Source organism: Balaenoptera acutorostrata, chromosome 12, assembly GCF_949987535.1.
Source record: "Balaenoptera acutorostrata chromosome 12, mBalAcu1.1, whole genome shotgun sequence".
Classification (NCBI taxonomy): Eukaryota; Metazoa; Chordata; class Mammalia; order Artiodactyla; family Balaenopteridae; genus Balaenoptera; species Balaenoptera acutorostrata.
This window is the reverse complement of record NC_080075.1, coordinates 57,465,626-57,481,868: the sequence shown is the minus strand read 5'-3', so window position 1 is coordinate 57,481,868 and position 16,243 is coordinate 57,465,626. Positions and strand designations below refer to the sequence as shown.

Here is a 16,243-nt window from a genome sequence, read left to right as displayed (position 1 = left end):
AGATATCCTACACCCAAAGACAAAGAAGCCACAACGAGATGGTAGGAGGTGGGCAATTGTGATAAATCAAATACCATACCCATCGGGTAGATGACCCACAAACTGGAAAATAATCGTATCACAAAAGTTCTTCCACAGGGGCAAAAGTTCTGAGCCCCACATCAGGCTCACCAGCCTGGGCGTCTGGCAATGGGAGGAGGAGCCCCCAGAGAATCTGGCTTTGAAGGCCAGCAGGTTTTGATAGCAGGAATTCCACAGGACTAGGGGAAACAGAAACTGCACTCTTGCAGGGCGCACACAAAGACTCATGTGCGCCAGGACCAAGGGAAAAAATCAACGACCTCAAAAGAGCCTGGGCCAGACCTACTGGCTGGTATTGGAGGGTATTCTGTGGAGGCAGGGGGTGGCTGTGGCTCACTGTGGGGACAAAGACACCGGCAGCAGTAGTTCTGGAGAGTACTCATTGGCGTGAGCCCTACTGGTGGCTGCAATTTTCTCACCAAGACCTGGCCCCACACAACAGCCTGTAGGCTCCAGTGCTGGGACATCTCAGGCCAAACAACCAACAGGGCAGAAACACATCAGCAGACAGACTGCTTAAAGTGTTCCTGAGCACACAGCTTCCTGCTAAACACACCCCTTGACATGGCCCTGCCCACCAGAGGGACAAGACCCAGCCCCACCCACCAGTGGGCAGGAACCAGTCCTTCCCACCAGGAAGGCTGGACAAGCCTCTTAGGCTCATCCACCAGCGGGCAGACAGCAGAAGCAAGAAGAACTACAATTCTGTAGCCTGTGGAACAGAAACCATAATCACAGAAAGTTAGACAAAATGAGATGGCAGAGGAATATGTCCCAAATGAAGGAACAAGATAAAACCCCAGAAAAACATCTAAGTGAAGTGGAGATAAGCAATCTACCTGAAAAAGAATTCAGAGTAATGATAGTAAAGATGATCCAAGATCTTGGAAAAAAAATGAAGGCACAGATTGAGAAAATACAAGAAATGTTTAACAAAGACAGAGAAGAACTAAAGAACAAACAAACAGAGATGAACAATACAATAACTGAAATGAAAAATACACTTGAAGGAATCAATAGCAGAATAACTTAGGCAGAAGAACGGATAAGTGAGCTGGAAGATAGAAGGGTGGAAATCACTGCTACGGAACAGAATAAAGAAAAAAGAATGAAAAGAAATGAGGACAGTCTAAGAGACCTCTGGGACAACATTAAAGGCACCAACATTCACATTATAGGGATCCCAGAAGAACAAGACAGAGAGAAGGGACCTGAGAAAATATCTGAAGAGATAATAGCTGAAAACTTCCCTAACGTGGGAAAGGAAACAGTCACTCAAGTCCAGGAAGCACAGAGAGTCCCAGGCAAGATAAACCAAAGGAGGAACATTCCAATACACATAGTAATCAAATTGACAAAAATTAAAGACAAAGAAAAAATAATAAAAGCAACAAGGGAAGAGCAACAAATAACATACAAGAGAATTCTCATAAGGTTATCAGCTGATTTCTTAGCAGAAACTCTGCAAGCCAGAAGGGAGTGGCAGGATATATTTAAAGTGATAAAAAGGAAGAACCTACAACCAAGAATGCTCTAATCAGCAAGGCTCTCATTCAGATTCAGTGGAGAAATCAAAAGCTTTATAGACAAGCAAAAGCTAAGAGAATTTGGCACCACCAGACCAGCTTTGCAACAAAAGCTAAAGGAAATTCTCAAGGCGGAAAAGAAAAGGTTACAACTAGAAACAAGAAAATTAAGAATGGAAAAGCTCACTGGTAAAGGCAAACATACAGTAAAGGTAGGAAATCATCCACATACAAATATGATATCAAAACCAGCAATCGTGAGAAGAGGAGAGTACAAATGCAGGATATTGGAAATGGATTTGAAATTAAAAGACCAGCAACTTAAAACAATCCTGTTTACATATAGACTGCTATATCAAAACCTCATGGTAACTGCAAACCGAAAATCTACAATAGATACACACACAAAAAAGAAAAAGGAATCCAAACACAACAGTAAAGTTAGTCATCAAATCACAAGAGAACAAAAGAGGAAGGGTCAAAAAAACACCTACAAAAACAAATCCAAAACAATTAACAAAATGGCAATAAGGACATACATGTCGATAATTACTTTAAATGTAAATGGATTAAATGATCCAACAAAAGACAAAGACTGGTTAAATGGATACAAGAATAAGACCCATATATATGTTGTCTACAAGAGATCCACTTCAGATCTAGGGACACATACAGACTGAAAGTGAGGGGATGGAAAACGCTATCCCATGCAAATGGAAATAAAAGAAAGCTGGAGTAGCAATACTCATATCAGACTAAATAGACTTTAAAATAAAGAATGTTAAAAGAGACAAGGAAGGATACTACATAATGATCAAGGGATCGATCCAAGAAGAAGATATACCAATTATAAATATACATGCACCCAACATAGGAGCACCTCAATACATAAGGCAACTGCTAACAGCTCTAAAAGAGGAAATCAACAGTAACACAATAATAGTGGGGGACTTTAACACCCCACTTTCATCAACGGACAGATGATCCAGACAGAAAATCAATAAGGAAACACAGGCCTTAATGACACATTAGACCAGATGAACTTAATTGATATTTACAGAGCATTCCATCCAAAAGCAGCAGAACACACATTCTTCTCCAGTACCCATGGAACAATCTCCAGGACTGATCACACGGTGGGCCACAAAGCTAACCTTGGTAAATTTAAGAAAAGTGAAATTGTACCAAGAATCTTTTCCAACTACAGTGCTAGGAAAAGAAAACTGTAAAAAAAACTGTAAAACAAAACAAAACAAAAAACTGTAAAAAACACAAACACGTGGAGACTAAACAATATGCTACCTAACAACTGATGGATCACTGAAGAAATCAAAGAGGAAATAAAAAAATACCTAGAGACAAATAAAAACAAAAGCACGCCAATCTAAAACCTATGGGACGCAGCAAAAGCAGTCTTAAGAGAGAAGTTTACAGCAATAAAATCTTACCTCAGGAAACAAGAAAATCTCAAATAAACAACCTAACCTCACACCTAAAGCAAATAGAGAAAGAAGAACAAACAAAACTCAAAGTTAGTAAAAGGAAAGCAATCATAAAGATCAGAGCAGAAATAAATGAAATAGAGACAAAGAAAACAACAGAAAAGACCAATGAAACTAAAAGCTAGTTCTATGAAAAGATAAACAAAATTGATAAACCTTTAACCAGACTCATCAAGAAAAAAAGGTAGAGGGCTCAAATGAATAAAATTAGAAAAGAAAAAGGAGAAGTTACAATGGATACCACAGAAATACAAGGGATCATAAGAGACTACTACAAGCAACTATATGCCAATAAAATGGACAACCTAGAAGAAATGAACAAATTCTTAGAAAGGTACAATCTCCCAAGACTGAACCAGGAAGAAATGGGAAATATAAACAGACCAATCACAAGTAGTGAAATTGAAATCTGTGATTAAAAAACTCCCAACTAACAAAAGTCCAGGACCAGATGGCTTCACAGGTGAATTCTATCAAACATTTAGAGAAGAGTTAACACCTATCCTTCTGAAACTCTTCCAAAAAACTGCAGAGGAAGGAACACTCCCAAACTCATTCTATGAGGCCACCATCACCCTGATACCAAAATCAGACAAAGATACCAGAAAAAAAGGAAAATTACAGGCCAGTATCACCGATGAAGATAGATGCAAAAATCTTCAACAAAATATTTGCAAACTGAATCCAACGATATATTAAAAGGATCATACACCATGAAAAAGTGGGATTTATCCCAGGGATGCAAGGATTTTTCAATATCCACAAAACAATCAGTATGACACACTACATCAACAAATTAAAGAATAAAAACCATATGATCTCAATAGAAAAAGCTTTTGACAAAATTCAACACCCATTTATGATGGTAACTCTCCAGAAAGTGGGTATAGAGAGAACATACCTCAACATAATAAAGGCCATATATGACTAAACTATAGCTAATATCAAACTCAGGGTGAAAAGCTGAAAGTATTTCCTCTAAGATCAGGAACAAGACAAGGATGTCCACTCTTGTCACTTTTATTCAACATAGTTTTGGAAGTCCTAGGCATGGCAATCCGAGAAGAAAAAGAAATACGAGGAATCCAAATTGGAAAAGAAGAAGTAAAACTGTCACTGTTTGCAGATGACATGATGCTATCCATAGAAAATTCTGAAGAAGCTACCAGAAAACTACTAGAGCTCATCAATGAATTCAGTAAAGTTGCAGGATACAAAATTAATACCCAGAAATCTGTTGCATTTCTATGCAGTAACAACAAAAGATCAGAAAGAGAAATTAAAGAAACAATCCCATTTACTCTTGCATCAAAAAGAATAAAATACCTAGGAATAAACCTACCTAAGGAGACAAAAGGCCTATAACCCCAAAACTATAGGACACTGATGAAAGAAATCGAAGATGACACAGACGGAGACATACCATGTTCTTAGACTGTAAGAATCAATACTGTCAAAATGATTATACTACCAAGGCAATCTACAGATTCAATGCAATCCCTATCAAATTACCAATGGTATTTTGCACAGAACTAGAACAAAAAATTTTAAAATTTGTATGGAGACACAAAAGACCCTGAATAGCCAAAGCAATCTTGAGAAAGAAAAATAGAGCTGGAGGAATCAGGCTTCCTGGCTTCAAATTATACTGCAAAGTTACAGTAATCAAGACAGTATGGTACTGGCACAAAAACAGAAATACAGATCAATGGAACAGGATAGAAAGCCCAGAGATAAACCCACGCACCTATGGTCAATTAATCTACAATAAAGGAGGAAAGACTACACAATGGAGAAAAGACAGTCTCTTCAATAAATGGTGCTGGGAAAACTGGACAGCTACATGTAAAAGAATGAAATTAGAACACTCCCTAACACCATACACAAAAATAAACTCAAAATGGATTAAAGACCTAAATGTAACAGCAGATACTATAAAACTCTTAGAGGAAAACATAGGCAGAACACCCTTTGACATAAATCGCAGCAATATCTTTTTCAATCCGTCTCCCAGAGTAATGGAAATAAAAACAAAAATAAACAAATGGAACCTAATTAAACTCAAAAGCTTTTGCACAGCAAAGGAAACCATAAACAAAACGAAAAGACAACCCACAGAATGGGAGAAAATATTTGCAAAGATGCGATCAACAAGGGATTAATCTCCAAAACTTACAAACAGCTCATGTGGCTCAATATCAAAAAAACAAACAACCCAATCAAAAAATGGGCAGAAGACCTAAATAGACATTTCTCCAAAGACATACAGAGGGCCAAGAGGCACATGAAAAGATGCTCAACATCACTAATTATTAGAGAAATGCACATCAAAACTACAATGAGATATCACCTCACACCAGTCGGAATGGTCATCACCAAAAGTCTACAAACAATAAATGCTGGAGAGGCTGTGAAGAAAAGGGAACCCTCCTACACTGTTGGTGGGAATGTAAAGTGGTACAGCCACAATGGAGAACAATATGGAGGTTCCTTAAAAAACTAAAAATAGAGCTACCATAGGATCCAGCAATCCCACTCCTGGGCATATATCTGGAGAAAACCATGGTTTGAAAGGATGCATACACCCCTGTTCATTGCAGTGGTGTTTACAATAGCCAAGAATGGAAGCAACCTAAATGCCCATCGACAGAGGAATGGATAAAGAAGATGTGGTGTATATATATATATATATATATATATATATATATATATATATATATATACACACACACACACACACACACACACACACATTGGAATATTACTCAGCCATTAAAAAGAATGAAATAGTGCCATTTGCAGCAACATGGATGGACCCAGAGATTATCATACTAAGTGAAGTCAGACAGAGAAAGGCAAATGTCATATGATATCGCTTATGTGCGGAATCTTAAAAAAATGATACAAATAAACTTATTTCCAAACTGAAACAGACTCACAGACTTAGAAAACAAACTTATCATTTGGGACTTCCCTGGTGGCACCAGGAAGAATCTTCCTGTCAATGCAGGGGACATGGGTTCAATCCCTGGTCCGGGAAGATCCCACATGCCGTGGAGCAACTAAGCCTGTTCACCACAGCTACAGGAGCCTGAGCTCTAGAGCCCGCGCTCCACAACTACTGAAGCCCAGGCGCCCTACAGCCCATGAGCCACAACTACTGAGCCCACGCGCCACAACCACGAAGCCTGCGTGCCGCGACTACTGAGCTCACGTGCTGCAACTACTGAAGCCCGTGTGCCTAGAGCCCGTGCTCTGCAATAAGAGAAGCCACCACAATGAGAAGCCCATGCACTGCAACGAGAAGTCCACGCCCCACGACGAACAGTAGCCCCCATTCACCACAACTAGAGAAAAGCCCGCACGCAGCAACGAAGATCCAATGCATCCAAAAAATAAATAAAATTAAAAAAAAAAAAGAAAACAAACTTATGGCTAACAAAGGGGAAAGGTGGGTGGGGGGAGGGATAAATTGGGAGTTTGGGATTGACATATACACACTACTATATTTAAAATAGATAACAAACAAGGACAGCACAGGGAACTCTGCTCAATATTCTGTAATAACCTAAGTGGGAAAAGAATTTGAAAAAGAATAGATACATGTGTATGTATAACTGAATCACTTTGCTGTACACTTGAAACACAACACTGTTAATGAACTATACTCCGATAAAAAAATAATAATTAAAAAAATAAGATATTACTTCATTTAAAAAAAAGGTCACTGATGGCCACTACATCACAAAGTACAAATGTTAATTCTAGGTATTCACAGTACTTGACCTATCAGCATTATGAAACAGTTGATCACTTCCTCCTCCTAAAAACACTTTTCTTCACTTGGCTTCCAGGACACCTCATTCTCATTGTTTGCCTCCTATCTCACTGGCCCTTCTCAGTGTCTTTAGCTAGTTCCTACTCAACTCCTTGGCTCTTACCATCAAAATACCCTGGACCACTTCTTTACCTATAGTGTGCACTAATTCCTTTGGTGATCTCATCCAGTCTCATGACATTAAAAGCTATTTACGTGCAGAGGACTCCTAAATTTATATATCTAACAAGTATGTCAAAAAATGTCTAAAACTGAACATCCAATTTCCCCATGTACCCTCTCCCCACAAAAATCTCCTGTTCTGTAGGCAATCTTTCCTATTTTCATAAATAACTCTCTTTCCAAGCTGCTCATGCTTGAAAATATTAGTCTTCTTTGCCTTTCTCTCTTGCCACAATCAAGTGATCTGCAAACCTTGTCAATTCTACTTTCAAGATATATCTAGAATCTGACCACTTCTCACACCTGTACTATTCTGGTGGTAACAGTATCGTTTCTCCTTTGGATTACTGCAATAGCCAAAATGCTCTGTTTCTGCCTCTGCCTTCCACAGTCTATTTTCAACAAAGGAACTAGAGTGAGCCTGAAGTCAGATTATATCACTCCTTCACTCAAAACCCCATCCAATGGTTTTCCCATCTCATTCAAGAGGAAAAATCCTTATAATGGTCTACAAGAGCCTAAAGGATCTTGCCCCATTACCTTGCTGACCTCATCTGCTACTACATTCCTCCCTCATCCACTTACTCAGAGCCACACTGGCCTCTTTGATGTTTCTTGAATATGTCAGGCTTACTCCCACCTCACTTTCTTAGAACTTACTGTGTCCTATGCCCAAACACCTACTTGAAGCTATTGCTCAAATGTCATCTCAGTTAGGCTTGCCTTGACCACTCCACTAAAATCATAGTTCACCCTATCCCAACATGGCCTATCTAATCTTTCCTTGTCCTATTTTATTTTTCATTGTGCTTATTGCCTCTGACATACTTTATATTTTACTCACATATTTCTTTATTCTTTCTCTCTCCCTAGAAGCAGAATGATAAGCTCCATGAAGGCAGGTATCTTTGTTTCCTTTGCTCAATGCTATATACTCAATGGGTAGAATGATGCATAGTAGGTGTTCAACAAATAATTGCTGAATTGAATGAAACATAGAGAGCACAAAACATAAAAATTTAAAGACTTATTTAACAAAAGACATCATAAACAAAGTGAAAAGACAGCACAAATATAGAGAAGATATCTACGCACAAATAAAACACAAAGGATATGTAAAAAACTCCTATGAATCAGTAAGAAAAAGACAAACTCAATAGGAAAAATGGTCAAACATCATCAATAAGCAATTCAGGAAGACAAAACCTATGGTGTCAATAAACATATGAAAAGATGCTCAACCTCATTATTAGGGCAATGAAAATTAAGCAACAATGACATACTATTTACCCATCAGCAGGGCAAAAAGGTCTGATAATATCAAATGTTATTCAAGATATAGAGATAGAATTCTTATATATTCCTTTCTATCTTGATTGTAAGATAGTTCTATCAATTCAGAAATTAATTTAACAAGAAACATTACGATGTGACTACAATTAGGAATTCCAATTCTAGATACACTCTAGAGAAAGACAAGCACACATGGATAAGGAGATACATACAAGATTGTGCTCTGCAGCTTTTTTTGGGTAAGTCTGGAAATTGGAAACAACCTACATGCTTGTCCAAAGAAAATAGATTAATTGTGGCATATCATAGAATACTACGCAGCAGTTGTAAAAAATGAAACAGAGATACATATATTAATGTGGAACCTCAAAATCAGAATGTTGAACAGCAAAGCAAGTTATACAATTATATGTACATTATTTACCTAAAGTTGTAAAACATGCAAAACAATATTATATATCATCAGTGGATACAAATATATATGCTACCAAATTACATAAAAATAGAATGGAAAGAGGTTAAGGACAATGATCACCACTGGGGAGGTAAGGAAGATAATGTAATCAGGGAAGTACATAGGAGTCTTCAAATACATTTGTAACTTTTTTGGTTAAGAAAAAAGTCACACTGAGTAGTGGATACATGGGTATTTGCTATGATATTCTCTCTCTCTTTGTTTATATCTGTAGTGACTTATAATAAAAGATATTTAAAAGAAAGGTGATGTGAATCAGGTTACCTGAGGTTTGGTTCTGACTCCATTAATTTTTATAATTTTTAAAAATTTTATCTTGGGCTCAGTGACTTTAGTTTTTTCATTTGTAAAGAAGGAACTCACACATTTCCTGATTTCAAAACTTACTAGAATGCTATGGCAATCAAGAGTGTAGTACTGGCCTAAGGACAGACATACAGATCAACAGGATAGAACTGACAGTCCAGAAATAAACCCTTTCATTTATGGTCAGTAGATTTTTGATAAGCGTGCTAAGAAAATTAGATGGGAAAAGAACAGTCTTTTCAACAAATGATGCTGGGCTAAGTGGATATTCACAAGCAAAATAATGAAGTCAAACTCCAATCCTTCACAGCACATACAAAAAATAAATTCAAAATAGATCAAAGACCTAAAGAAAGCTCAGACTAGATGAATTCTTTGGTCTTTCTTCAAGCAATAAAATTTATGGCTACATGAAAAGAAAAAATCATTCATTCAACTAATAACTCATCTACAAACATTTATTGCTTATCTAGTATGTGGCAGTCATTAATGCTACATGTTGGGCATATAAAGATGTACATTGTAAAATTCTTGTCTTCAGGGACTTCCCAATCTAATGGAAAGAGGAAAAAAATTTAAATAATAATAATTATATAATAATAATAAATAGCATAGAAGTAAATACAGTGTCATGCCTTTTATGGCTTCAACCACTACCTACACATGGAACACTCTTTCCAACTTCCAGACTCATGTATCCAGCTGATGAGTAAAATCTCCACATCAGTAGTGAGTTACATTTACTCCTTCTCCTTCCTCACCCTTAACATCTGAGTAACGGTAAGGCTATACATGTGACTGTGAAATAAGTCTGTTTGAAACATAAAGATGATCCACATGTATTTTCAAATGTTGTGATTTTGAGAAGTTAACATGATGTCTATCCCAGTAAGGGGGATATCACCCTGTAATCAAATACAATAAGAAATCGGAGGGAATTCCCTGGCGGTTCAGCAGTTAGGACTCGGTGCTTTCACTCCCGTGGCCCAGGTTCAATCCCTGGTTGGGGAACTCTACTAAGTGGGATAAATAAAGATCAGAGTAGCTTTGTGTCGGTTTAGGTCAGGTTTTGCCAAAAAAAAATAATAAGTAAATACTTTTGTAAGGGACTTCTGGATTTTAGAATCCAAATAGATCAGAGATTATCACCCTATGTTCTCTATTATTCTACTAAAATGCCCCAAATTAAATGTAATCACTCTGTAACTGTGAAGTTTGACTGATTCTATCTCTTCAATCCTCCCTCAAATCTTACACTTTTCTCCATTTTTCTGGCTATGTCCTTAGTTTAGGCTCTCATCTTCATTCACCTTACTGACAAGGCTTTCTACTTCCAATCTATTTTCTGCAATTCTGTCAGAGTGATTCTTCTAAAATGCAAATCTGATTGAATCTACATTTTTCAATGACTTTCTATTGCTTTTAGGATGCAGTTCAAATTTCTCACAAGATTTACACAACTGCCTATACATGATCTGGCCCCTGCTTACTTCTTCTGGTTCATCTTTGACCATTTTGGCTACAGTACTTGTAGGGATTGCCCTCTCTCAATGTGGGGTTCTTACAAATGTTGCTCCCTGTGCCTGGTATTACCTTAACTACACTCTCAGTCCTTTCTATTTTGTCTAGCTCAATCCTTTATTTGGGGACTTAGGTTCAAGAATTACACTGCAACCCACAGAATGGCATTCTATAAAATACATGTAGGCCCCTATTTATGGGGAGAGTCATTCACTCAACAGTATTTATTACTATGTCATGCACTGTCTCAGACAATAGGGAAGCAATATTGAACTGACAGACATGGACCCTGCCCTTATGGAGTTTACATTTTAGCTGGGAAGACAAAACAAAAAAGGACACTGACAAATGAAGTAAAAATTGTGGTAAAGTAGTGAGAAGGAAACAAGGTTAAGGTTAAAAATGAGCTTCAGTTACTTTGATTACCATGGTCAGAAATGGCCTTTCTCAGGAGGTAACATTTAATCAAGACATAAAATAGGAAAAGGAACTAGACATGCAGGCGTGCATGGGATTAGGGATTAGTATGTAAAGGTCCTGAGATAGATGGGAAAGAGTTCTGTTCTTTGATCCAGGAGATAACTGTTGTAGCTTGACCAAAGTGAATGTGGGCAAAGTGGCAAGAAATGAGATCGGGGCTAGATCTTGCAGAGTCTTGGGGAACATGACTAGGAAAATGGAGTTTATGTTTATGTGTTAAGAACTTCTGGAAGGGTTTTAAGCTACAGAGTGACATGATTTAATTTGTATTTTAAGATCACTCTTCCAAATGTATGAAAATGTGTTGGAAGGGAAGAGGCAAGCAAGAAACCTAGTTAGGTGACTTCACCAGTTGTCCAGGTGAAAAATAACTGAGTGATGATGGTATAGATGGAAAAATATGGACAGATTCACCATACATTTTGGAGGTTAATGCAATGTGTTTCTGAAAGCATGTCAGACATGATGGTATACATGACTTGGGGTATATGAATATTTAATTAGAAAGAATATAACTAGCACATCAGACTGGTGACTTACTATTATTCCTTGGGATGAGACAAGTTGGTTAAACAAAAATAATTAAGTAAATAATAGGCTAGATGGTATAGTGCCATGGTAAAAATCATGAAGCTAGTTTGGTATGCACTGTTAACAGATGTGATGGCAGGGTAAAGGAACAGGAGGAATAAAACATGTTTCCCCATGTTCTGCCTTGACCAACTGAGTACAGACCAATGAGATAAAGAAGAGCTGAGTCAGGGCTGGGAAAGTTGAAGTTCAACTGTGGACAGTCTGAGAAGTCAGTAAGATGTCAAACTGGAGATTAATTCTGTGCAGCACAGAGGTGAGTCTGGGATGACCATAATAACTGCTATGGTACTAAGTCCATGGAAATGGACAAAATTACTTAGGAAGAAATTAAGGAGAGAAAAAAGCGCCAGGACCAAGCCCTGAGAAACTTCGCAGTTGAGAAGTCATATGGAAGAAAAGTTAGAAAAGGAGATCGAGAAGGGTTGGTTTGTAAAGTAGGAGGAAAACGTGGAGTCAAGAGGCCAAAAGAGTGTTTCAAGGAGGGAATGGTCAAGCATGTCAAATCTGCTGAGAGCACTTCTGAGATGAGGAAAGGGAAGTGTCTACTACGTTGAAATATATTACATCTTTGGTGACAATGACAGAGGTTTTAATGGAGGAGGGGAGCCATACTCCAGCAGGTTAAAGAGTAAATGGAAAGTGGAGAAAAAAACAAAAAATAAAGAAATGGTAGCTACGCACAATCCGGCAGCCTGTGGAACAAACACCACATTAACAGAAAGACAGACAAGATGAAAAAGCAGAGAGCTATGTACCAGATGAGGAACAAGATAAAACCCTGGAAAAACAACTAAGCGAAACGGAGGCAATCTTTCAGAAAGACAATTCAGAGTAATGACAGTGAAGATGATCCAGGACGTCAGAAAAAGAATGGAGGCAAAGATCGAGAAGATGCAAGAAATGTTTAATAAAGATCTAGAAGAATTAAAGAACAAACAAACAGAGATGAAGAATACAATAACTGGAATGAAAAACACACTAGAAGGAATCAATAGCAGAATAACTGAGGCAGAAGAACGGATAAATGACCAAAAGACAGAATGGTGGAATTCACTGCTGTGGAACAGAATAGAGAAAAAAGAATGAAAAGAAATGAAGACAGCCTAAGAGACCTCTGGGACAACATTAAACGCAACAACATTCGCATTATAGGGGTCCCAGAAGGAGAAAAGAAAGAGACAAAGGACCCAAGAAAATATTCAAAATGATTATAGTCGAAAACTTCCCTAACATGGGAAGGGAAACAGCCACCCAAGTCCAGGAAGCGCAGAGAGTCCCATACAGGATAAACCCAGGGAGAAACATGCCAAGACACATAGTAATCAAATTGGCAAAAATTAAAGACGAAGAAAAATTATTGAAAGCAGCAAGGGAAAAACGACAAATAACATACAAGGGAACTCCCATAAGGTTAACAGCTGATTTCTCAGTAGAAACTCTACAAGCCAGAAGGGAGTGGCATGATATACTTAAAGTGATGAAAGGGAAGAACCTACAACCAAGATTACTCTACCCGGCAAGGATCTCATTTAGATTTGATGGAGAAATCAAAAGCTTTACAGACAAGCAAAAGCTACGAGAATTCAGCACCACCAAACCAGCTCTACAACAAATGCTAAAGGAACTTCTCTAAGTGGGAAACACAAGAGAAGAAAAGGACCTACAAAAACAAACCCAAAACAATTAAGAAAATGGTCATAGGAACATACATATCGATAATTACCTTAAACGTGAATGGATTAAATGCCCCAACCAAAAGACATACACTGGCTGAATGGATACAAAAACAAGACCCATATGTATGCTGTCTACAAGAGACCCACTTTAGACCTAGGGACACATACAGACTGAAAGTGAGGGGATGGAAAAAGATATTCCATGCAAATGGAAATCAAAAGAAAGCTGGAGTAGCTATATTCTCATATCAGATAAAATAGACTTTAAAATAAAGAATGTTACAAGAGACAAGGAAGGACACTACATAACGATCAAGGGATCAATCCAAGAAGAAGATATAACAATTATAAATATATATGCACCCAACATAGGAGCACCTCAATACATAAGGCAACTGCTAACAGCTATAAAAGAGGAAATCGACAGTAACACAATAATTAGTGGGGGACTTTAACACCTCACTTACACCAATGGACAGATCATCCAAAATGAAAATAAATAAGGAAACAGAAGCTTTAAATGACACAATAGACCAGTTAGATTTAATTGATATATATAGGACATTCCATCCAAAAACAGCAGATTACACATTCTTCTCAAGTTCTCATGGAACATTCTCCAGGATAGATCACATCTTGGGTCACAAATCAAGCCTCAGTAAATTTAAGAAAATTGAAATCATATCAAGCATCTTTTCTGACCACAACGCTGAGATTAGAAATGAATTACAGGGAAAAAAACGTAAAAAAGACAAACACATGGAGGCTAAACAATACATTACTAAATAACCAAGCGATCACTGAAGAAATCAGAGAGGAAATCAAAAAATACCTAGAGACAAATGACAATGAAAACACGACGACCCAAAACCTATGGGATGCAGCAAAAGCAGTTCTAAGAGGGAAGTTTATAGCTATACAAGCCTACCTCAAGCAACAAGAAAAATCTCAAGTAAACAATCTAACCTTACACCTAAAGGAACTAGAGAAAGAAGAACAAACAAAACCCAAAGTTAGCAGAAGGAAAGAAATCATCAAGATCAGAGCAGAAATAAATGAAATACAAACAAAGAAAACAACAGCAAAGATCAATAAAACTAAAAGTTGGTTCTTTGAGAAGATAAACAAAATTGATAAGCCATTAGCCAGACTCATCAAGAAAAAGAGGGAGAGGACTCAAATCAATAAAATCAGAAATGAAAAAGGAGAAGTTACAACAGACACTGCAGAAATACAAAGCATCCTAAGAGACTACTACAAGCAACTTTATGCCAATAAAATGGACAACCTGGAAGAAATGGACAAATTCTTAGAAAGGTATAACCTTCTAAGACTGAACCAGGAAGAAACAGAAAATATGAAAAGACCAATCACAAGTAATGAAATTGAAACTGTGCTTAAAAATCTTCCAACAAACAAAAGTCCAGGACCAGATGGCTTCACAGGTGAATTCTATCAAACATTTAGAGAAGAGCTAACACCCATCCTTCTCAAACTCTTCCAAAAAATTGCAGAGGAAGGAACACTCCCAAACTCATTCTATGAGGCCACCATCACCCTGATACCAAAACCAGACAAAGACACTACCAAAAAAGAAAATTACAGACCAATATCACTGATGAATATAGATGCAAAAATCCTCAACAAAATACTAGCAAACAGAATCCAACAACACATTAAAAGGATCATACACCACGATCAAGTGGGATTTATCCCAGGGATGCAAGGATTCTTCAATATACACAAATCAATCAATGTGATACACCATATTAACAAACTGAAGAAGAAAAACCATATGATCACCTCAATAGATGCAGAAAAAGCTTTTGACAAAATTCAACACTCATTTATGATAAAAACTCTCCAGAAAGTGGGCATAGAGGGAACCTACCTCAACATAATAAAGGCCATATATGACAAACCCACAGCCAACATCATTCTCAATGGTGAAAAACTGAAAGCATTTCCTCTAAGATCAGGAACGAGACAAGGATGTCCACTCTCACCACTATTATTCAACATGGTTCTGGAAGTCCTAGCCACGGCAATCAGAGAAGAAAAAGAAATAAAAGGAATACAAATTGGAAAAGAAGAAGTAAAACTGTCACTGTTTGCAGATGACATGATACTATACATAGAGAATCCTAAAACTGCCACCAGAAAACTGCTAGAGCTAATTAATGAATATGGTAAAGTTGCAAGATACAAAATGAATGCACAGAAATCTCTTGCATTCCTATACACTGATGATGAAAAATCTGAAAGAGAAATTAAGGAAACACTCCCATTTACCATTGCAACAAAAAGAATAAAATACCTAGGAATAAACCTACCTAGGGAGACAAAAGACCTGTATGCAGAAAACTATAAGACACTGATGAAAGAAATTAAAGATGATATCAACAGATGGAGAGATATACCATGTTCTTGGATTGGAAGAATCAACATTGTGAAAATGAGTATACTATCCAAAGCAATCTACAGATTCAATGCAATCCCTATCAAATTACCAATGGCATTTTTTACAGAGCTAGAACAAATCATCTTAAAATTTGTATGGAGTCACAAAAGACCCCGAATAGCCAAAGCAGTCTTGAGGGAAAAAAATGGAGCTGGAGGAATCAGACTCCCTGACTTCAGACTATACTACAAAGCTACAGTAATCAAGACAATATGGTACTGGCACAAAAACAGAAACATAGCTGAATGGAACAAGACTGAAAGCCCAGAGATTAACCCACGCACCTATGGTCAACTAATCTATGACAAAGGAGGCAAAGATATACAAT

At 37.4% G+C, this 16,243-nt stretch overlaps 1 protein-coding gene across 9 annotated transcripts in view; it reads right to left on the bottom strand.

Moving 5' to 3' along the window:
- Positions 1-16,243, bottom strand: part of PREPL (prolyl endopeptidase like) — a 59,106-nt gene that overhangs the window by 32,170 nt on the left and 10,693 nt on the right. The gene's annotated exons all lie outside the window — the stretch shown is intronic.